Source organism: Lynx rufus, unplaced genomic scaffold (assembly GCF_022079265.1).
Source record: "Lynx rufus isolate CCGP_SWC_20201006 ecotype Redwood Valley unplaced genomic scaffold, mLynRuf1.p SCAF_7, whole genome shotgun sequence".
NCBI lineage: Eukaryota > Metazoa > Chordata > Mammalia > Carnivora > Felidae > Lynx > Lynx rufus.
The window spans coordinates 36,140,346-36,148,878 of NW_025814889.1; the positions used below are offsets into that span (position 1 = coordinate 36,140,346).

Here is an 8,533-nt window from a genome sequence, read left to right on the forward strand (position 1 = left end):
ACCTGTTGGTCTGTGTTGAGGCACTGTGTACACTTTGTCATGTGCATCTCAGTGTGGACACAAACACACATGCCCGCAGGCTTCACAAGCAAGGGGAAGTTTCCCTGAGTTGCCTTCTTAGGACGGGACCTTCTCCACTGAAGACCCTGTGAAGGGAGGAAGTTCAGAGTTTGTGCCCAACCTGCAAACCACCTTGTTTATTTGTTATTATTTTTTATTAAAAGAATTTTTTTAAGTAATCTAACCCAACCTGGGGCTCGAACTCACAACCCCAAGATCAAGGCTTGCTTGGTCTACCTACCGACTGAGCCAGCCAGGTTCATACCACTTTGTAATAACTCCCCAGGACCCAAGTACAGACAATTCCCCAAAGACACGCCCACAGAGATGGTAACCCTCTGTGCGCTTCCTCCAGTGCACATGTGAAAACTGACCACACACTCTCCATTCACTGTTTTCCTCCCGACCAACCACCAGGTGCCTCCATAAGCTCCCACGACTGTCAGCTCTAGATGCTGACACAGCGTGGACAGGAGCCAAAAGCAACTCCAGGGGCAAGGATCACAGTGTGCCAGGCAGTGGGGGTGGCGAGGTGCGAGGGGTGTGATTCGGATCACAGAGCCCTCCACAAGCTTCAGATATGGGCTTTTGATACTCTGGTTACTCTTCAGATCGTATAAATCTTTCGCCTTTTACTAAATATTTCCGTGGACGGATATGGGCTTTTGGATGGGGGTAGAAGCGGTGAGCACAGTATTCTCACTGATCAATGAGGAGGATGGCTTTTTTCCTGAGTGGCAGTGTTAGTATTTACTCAAAGTGCCATTATCCCAGCCACGCACGAAGTTCTATGCTTATGGCTGGAAGATTCAGGGCCAGAGATAGGTAGGCAGGAAGGTAGGTAGGTAGGTAGGTAGGTAGATAAATACATAAAAATACTTTCTTTTTGTTCAACTCTTAATCAGCATCCCCTGAGAAACTGAAGTATTTTTATCTCAAAGTGGAATAAAGGGACCCCAGTGAGCAAAGGATAAAGCTGTGGGGAATCTTTATTTTTATTTTAATAGAAGTTTTTTCTCCCTTGGGGTTTTGCTTAGCTGTCCATATATGTCCACAGAAAATATTATTCTTAGAGTCCAGAGTCTGTTCATGTTTGTTTGTACAGATTTTTAAGGGCAAATAAAGGCAAGTGGAGATACTTTTGATACTGTTGTGCTTAGATGATGTCCTTAGATCTTTCCCATCTAGTTCAGGAGCAATTTGTTGGTCATTGCTGGCAAAAAAGTACCTTTGAAATACACTGTTAAGCTCGTCAAACATGACTTATAAAGAAGACCCCTGCCTTTTCCAATGAACTCCTACCAAAACTTTTCTGACAGGAATAATCATGCTCACATTAGACTAAAACAGTCATCAGAACACCAGGAGCTGTGACCAGATTACGTCTGAAGTAAGGTAGGATCCTTCTGGCCGTGTCACCAAGGTTTTCTGCCCACATCCGACCACTAAACCATGCCCGTGGCAGGACCACAAAGTGTCGTGTGACATAAGCATCACTGATGCTCTAGGCCCTAGGAGGCCCTGAGTTTTAGATGCCTCAGAAGAGGGTTCTAAAGGCTCCTCTGGTTGACTAGCTGGCCCTCAGCCCCCAGCAGATTCCTGCCTGCCTCCCAAGGCACCTCTCCCCTCCCCCCTTCTCATTCATCCCACTGCTTCTCCAGGTGTAGTCTTGTGTTGACTTGTGGAAGAACCACCTGGGTGCTTGGTGCTTGCCCAAAATGCATTCTGCAGGGGGAGGGGTTCACAACCTCTCTACTCTATCCCAGAGATTTCTTCCTAAAACTGTAATCTGATCATATGGCTATCCTGCTTAGAAACCTCCACTAACTTCCTGTTACATTAAGAGTCAAGTCCCAACTCCTCGCTATCAGCTGCCATAAGCCTGCAGGGGCCCCAGTTACTCCTCAAGCTGCATCGCCTGCAAGTCTTCATCCTTCCAAATTCCAGCCTCTTCTGCTGGTCACATGCAACCTTTTCACGCTTTTGTGGCCTTGTGTATTTTGTAGCCCCAGGCCTAGAATGTTCTTCCCTCCCAGCTTGAAGAACTTGTCCTCACTCCTCAAGGCTTGGCTCAAATGAACTTTGTAGAACCTTCCATTACTTTCTGCTATGCATCCTTACAACACCTTGTATGAGGCTCTGGTCTTAGTGCTTCTGGCCTGTCTGGTAGTGTCCTCTCTGCATCACTCCCTCTCCCTAGAAGGATCTCCTAGTCATGGTGGTTCGGGAGACATTCAGCTGACAGGCATGCAAATATGTGTTGAGTTTCTACTAGGTGCTCTGTGAGAGGGGCTGAGGATATAGCAGTGAACCAACCTTAGCACCAGTGTCACAAGCCTATAGCCTTGTGGAGAAAGGAAACAATTCGTAAGTAATTACCAAAATGGGGAGTGAATGTTTTTTTTAAAAACATTTTATTTTTTATTTTAAAGAGAGAGACAGAAAGAGCATAAGCAGGGGAGAGGGGCAGAGGGAGAGAGAAAGAGAATCTCAAGTAGGCTCTACTCTCAGCATCGAGCCTCATGTGAGGCTCGATCTCACAACTGTGGGATCATGACTTGCGCCAAAATCAAGAGCAGGACACTCAACCGATGGAACCACCCAGGCGTCCCAGGATGAATGTTTTGACAGGAGAAGTACCTTGTATAGGTTGGGGGTGAGAGACTCAAATCAAAAGGCCCTAACCTGACCTAGGAATCAGAGAATGCCTCGCAGACAATGCCAGGACTTACCTTTGCTTTGCTTTTCTAACTGTTGCTTACACATTGAGACAAGAGTCAGACAGCCTACTGAGCCACCCAGGCACCCTGAGTTTTAAAAGGCACGTTATTTGCATTAAAATGTTTGCAAAGGTACAGGAGGAAACTTTGGGATGAAGCAAAGTTCTGTATGTTGATTGTGGTGGTGATTTCATGGGGCATACACCTGTCAACACTCACCATATTGTATACTTTAAATGAGTGCACTTTGTTGTACATTAATTAGATCTCAGTAAAGTTGTTATAAATAATGTTCCCTCCAGGGGTGCCTGGGTGGCTCAGTCAGTTAGGCATCCAACTTTGGCTCATGTCATGATCTCGCGGTTTGTGGGTTTGAGCCCTGAATCGGGCTCTGCACTATGTATCCTCTGGCTCCCTCTCTCTCTCTGCCTCTCCCCCACTCATGCTCTTTCTCTCTCCCAAGAATAAATAAGCATTAAAAAAATGTTTCCTCCATCAAAACCATTGCATGCATTGTCATACCACCACCTACACTGCTCCATCCCTGCCTACCTGCCTGTAAATCTTCCTTTCCTCTTTGCTACCTCCATGAAGCCTTTCCTGACTCCTCCAGGCAAACTTGGCTGTCATTTCTCTTGTTCCCTACAGTTTGGATCATCCCTCCCCATCCTTGATGGTGAGGTCTCTGAAACCCCCTTGGTAAAAGCATTTCCAGTCATGGAGCTTAAGACTTCATAGAACCACCAGGCTCAGGGCGGTGAGGTCTCATGGGACCAAAGCGCAGGAACTGTCTTCACCCTAGTGGCCCCTATACTCAGGGAAGTGCCTGCTATGTTGCAGGTGTTCAGTAAATATCTGAGGAACAAGTGGAGTAGAAGACACATACTTTGCACACTAGGTTCAAATGATTTTGACTTGAAGGAGGCAGAGGAAGCCTTTAGTGATGACTACAAACTTGCACTAACCTAAGTAGTGAGATATCTATTAAAAGCCCAGATTTATTAATAAGTCACTCTTTGATAACTGCTGTGTCCCTATCCCAAGGTAACCACTTCAAAGTCAAAGCAACAACATAAGATGATTAGAATGTTTCAAGGATTTTTTTTTAAGTTTATTCATTTATTTTGAGAGAGAGAGAGAGAGAGAAAGGGAGAGAGGGAGTGCATAAGCAGGGGAGGGGCAGAAAGAGAGGGAGAGAGAGAAGCCCAAGCAGTCTCTGTTCTGTCAGTGAGGAGCCCTATGCGGGGCTCGAACTCATGAACCATGAGATCATGACCTGAGCCGAAATCAAGAGTCAGATGCTTAACCGACTGAGCCACCCAGGCACCCCAAGCATCTGACTCTTGATTTCGGCTCAGGCCATGATCCCAGGGTTGTGGGTTTGAGCTGGGCCCGCACTGGGCTCTTTGCTGGATATGGGGCCTGCTTAAGATCTTCTCTCTTCCTCTCCCTCTGCCCCTCTCCCCTGCTCATGCTCTGGCTTACTCGCTCTCTCAAAAAAGGCAAGAAAAGAAAAGCAAGTGTTTCACGACTACGGCTATACAAAACATGCTTTGGGAGATATACACAAGTTTATCTAAAATCTAAGATATACACAAGATTCAAAAACTGTGACTGAAGGACTGTCCAGTCAAACGGTCATGGCAATGACTGATCATTATTAGTAATAAATGCCACACGGTACGAGGACTGTTGACAATAATGTCATATTTAATGTGCCACTGTCTTGCAGGGATCTCTCACTCGATTCAGCAGACAGGGGCAGAGGAGCTGAGCTGTGACAAGGCTGGCGTCTCTCCTTGCCCCTGGCGCCACGACTCCCCCCAGCATTACCACAATCACTCGGGAGACCACTGAAGGGGTAAACATCAAGAGAGACAGAGGAGAATTAATACCATTTGTTCTCCATGATCCTATCGTCAAAGATTTATTGAATATTTAGTGTATGCTCAGACTAAAATAAGTGAAATTGTTAAGAAACATGGGTTCTATTCTGCTTTGCTCACTTAGTCCTTGGCTTAGCTTGACTGGCCTTCCCTTGCCTCATTTTTTTTCACTTGTAAAACCACACAAAGTACAATACATAATCCTTGCCATTAGATCCAGGAAAGACTGTAGGGAATCACAAAGAGTGAAATACAGAACAATTCAGCAAATACACATTGCAGGTGTAGAGCACGCAGCTGGTGCCCACCCAGGCCCCTCCCCTCCACACTTCAGGACACAGAAGCCCACCTTTTAACTACCAGATACCACATTTCTTAGCAAAGCTCTCTTTGCCCATACTGGTAGGAATTAGGCATGGGGAATTAAGGGCTCCCTGGGATGGCCCTCGGCCACTAACAGGAGTCCCTGGGCCGTGTGTTCCATTCTGGCTACGTTCTCCAGAGGATTTAACCTCAAAGGCCCCCAGCAGTAACCAGCTTAGCAGCTCACCTGCTCCTGGCCGCCTTCCTTCCCCCGCTTACTCTTCCACTCCCTGACCAGTGGCTCCCTCACCACACAGACGATCTGCACAAACCACCACTACCTTTCCTCAACTTAGAAAGAGAAGAAAAATAAAACGGAGAGAAATGCTAAGGCAAGACAAAGAGATGGGATGAGCTCAGGCTATCGCATTCTTTGACTTACACACAGTCTCCATAAATACATATACATTTGCACATAAGGGTAATACTGATTATATTAGCAAGTATAGAGATAAAGATGCATCCTTTTCTGTTCTGTAGTTCTTTACACCTCATCCTCATGAAGATGCTTTTAAGATTATTATGATTACATTATAAAAGGTAATTCTAGGTTATTCTTTTTTTTAATTTTTTTAAAGTTTATTTATTTATTTTGAGAGAGAGACAGCGCTAGTGGGGAGGGGCAGAAAGAGAGGGAGACAGAGAATTCCAAGCAAGCTCTGCACCACCAGTGCAGAACCCGACACGGGGCTCGAGCCCATGAAACTGTGAGATCATGACCTGAGCCAAAACCAAGAATAGGACGCTCAACCAACTGAGCCACCCAAGCACCCCTATTCTAGGTTATTCTTAATGTTTCAGGACTACATTTTGTACTGCCCAGCCCAAAATGACCTCAAAGAAGCACACTTTAATTATATATATATGTATATATATATGTACATATGTATATGTGTGTATGTATATATGCACATAAATACATAAAATTATGATACATACAATGATGACATATATTTCTGAGATAGAAAACTGAGATTACACAGTGACAGCTGACACACAAGGAATTCACAACCCCCACCCCCACCCCCAACAGCATCTGGATGGTCTGCCTAGCAATTCCCCATGGAGTATAAGAATGTCTCCATTTTTCTATCCCTGTTCCTTCCCTGAAAACACTTTCAGTCATGTGACAAATCATTATCATTCATTAATAATGTTTCCTGAGTGTCTATATGTGAAAGAAATTCACCATATATTTCACAGTTGCAATGGTCTTCCCCATGGAGCTTTCGTTTTAATGGAAACTACAGAATACGTACGTCTTCCTTTCACGTATTCTGTTTGGGTTTGTTGTTTCTTGTTTTCCTCTCTTCTCTCTCTCTGGTCCGGAGGAATAATTTCCCCATTTACAATCTAAATTGGATCATTTCACTTCCATGAGTCAGGGAATACTTCATGAAAGAATAAACATTTAAGAGGACTGGGGACAAGGGGTGGAAGGAAGTGGAGTAGAGGCAAACGAGGCAGCTGAGCAGTGATGGCTGCACGTTCTCAGTACAGAAGAAGGTTCCTGGTGGCGGGTCATTGTAAGCAGGGATCAAGGAAGAATCACTGGGGACAGAATATGCATACACCAAGGGGAGGCCAGGCTGATAACAAGAAAGAATGGTCCCATTGTCACATCTCACATTGCCTTTTCTCAAATTACCTTGTCAATTTGATGGGACCAAATTCTCCTGGTCCCCATCTCAGAGCCAAAGAGACTGATTTACATACTACACAGCTTAGGAAGTCCGGAGAGGTGGAATCTCAAGTTCTCTTCCAAGTTCTGTTTTAGTAGAGCCAGGATGGCCAAGGTGTTGGAGAACGTTGTCTCTTATGATTGTTCTAGAAACTGCTGCCTATGCCCAGTATAAGGACTCTGATAAGAATCCTCTCCCTGCTGCCCAAAAGGACCTCCTGGCTTGGACTCTAGTATAAGGACCCCAAGGTATGAGTTTGAATACATGGTGAACGTGGCTGACTTGTGCTTTTGGTATAGAGACCCTTCCCAAAAACATGAAAGTAGGGACACCTGGGTGGCTCAGTCAGTTAAGTGTCTGACTCTTGATTTTGGCTCAGGTCATGATCTCACTCTTTGTTGAGGTGGAGCCCTACATCGGGCTCTGACAGCACAGAGCCTGCTTGGGATTCTCTCACGTGCTCTCTGCCCCTCCCCTCCTTGTTCTCTCTCTCTCTCTCTCTCTCTCTCTCAAAATAAATACATAAATAAACTTTAAAAAAAAAAAACATGAGAGGGGCACCTGGGTGGCTCAGTTGGTTAAGCGTCCAACTTTGGCTCAGGTCACGATCTCACGGCTTGTGAGTTTGAACCCTGCATGGGGCTCTGTGCTGACAGCTCAGAGCCTGGATCCTGCTTCAGATTCTGTCTCCCTCTCTCTCTGCCCTTCCCCCACTTGCACTCTGTCTCTCTGTCTCTCTCAAATATAAATAAACATTAAAAAATATTTTTAAAAAAACATGAGAGTACTATCCAGTGGTGTAGACAATTTGATGGGTAGACCTATTTATAGTGCATCACAAAGAGAGAGATGGTGATTATCTACTCTAGTGGCTTTAAACTTTTTTCCCCTAAGAAATAGAACTCTGCTTTTCCACCAAAAATTGTATGTTGAAGCAAAAGAAATAAAAGCAGGGGTGCCTGGGTGGCTCAGTTGGACACTTAAATGTCCAACTTTAGCTCAGGTCATGAGCTCACAGTTCATGGGTTTGAGCCTCACGTTAAGCTCTCTGCTGTCAGTGTAAAGCTGGCTTTGGATTCTTTGTCCCCCTCTCTCTCTGCCTCTCCCCTGCTCATGCTCTCTCTCTCATAAATAAATAAACATTAAAAAAAGAAAGAAAGAAAAGCATTTATGCAGTTGAACCTTGGAGAGGGAAAGGATCTCCATACGAGTTCCTTAGTAAGAACCCTCAAAAACCACTTGTGCAGCCCGGTCCATCTACATTATAGGTGACTAAATGGGAACACAGAGAAGTCAGGTAGACTACCCAGCATTGCAGAGCTAGGGACCAATCTACTTTCTGGATGCTTCATCTCTTGCTCTTTCTACTATAGCATCCTGTCTCGGAGAATCCATTCTGAGCCTACAAATCTACATGCGGCACTATTGAGCCACAAAAATTACTGACTTGATGCTTTCATTACTCACTCCTGTTCATATCCTGAGAATGAGAAGCTTGGGGTTCTCTGTACCACATTAACTTCAGTGGTTAATTCTGAATTCCCTTGTGGTGGACATAGGTCAGATTCCATTTAACACATATCACTACAATAAAAAAAAATTAGAATCCAGCTCATGGTCTACAAACTCCAGTAAGATTTAATGAGCAAGAGCTTAGAACTGTTCTACAAAGAAATGGGGATAGTGTTTTGGATTTTACTGTAAAAAGACTTTGCCTATAGTGTAAATATTGGCCTTGTGGTGGTAGATCTGATAACTCAGATAGCAGATGGCTTCCAAGTCCCTCACCATAAAAGGGCCATGTATTCCACAACCCAACACT

The 8,533-nt window shown here is 44.8% G+C and overlaps 1 pseudogene; it reads left to right on the top strand.

Annotated features, from left to right (window-relative positions):
• The first annotated feature begins 663 nt into the window (after positions 1–663).
• On the top strand, positions 664–715 carry LOC124502721 (uncharacterized; annotated as a pseudogene).
• Positions 716–8,533: the final 7,818 nt, after the last annotated feature.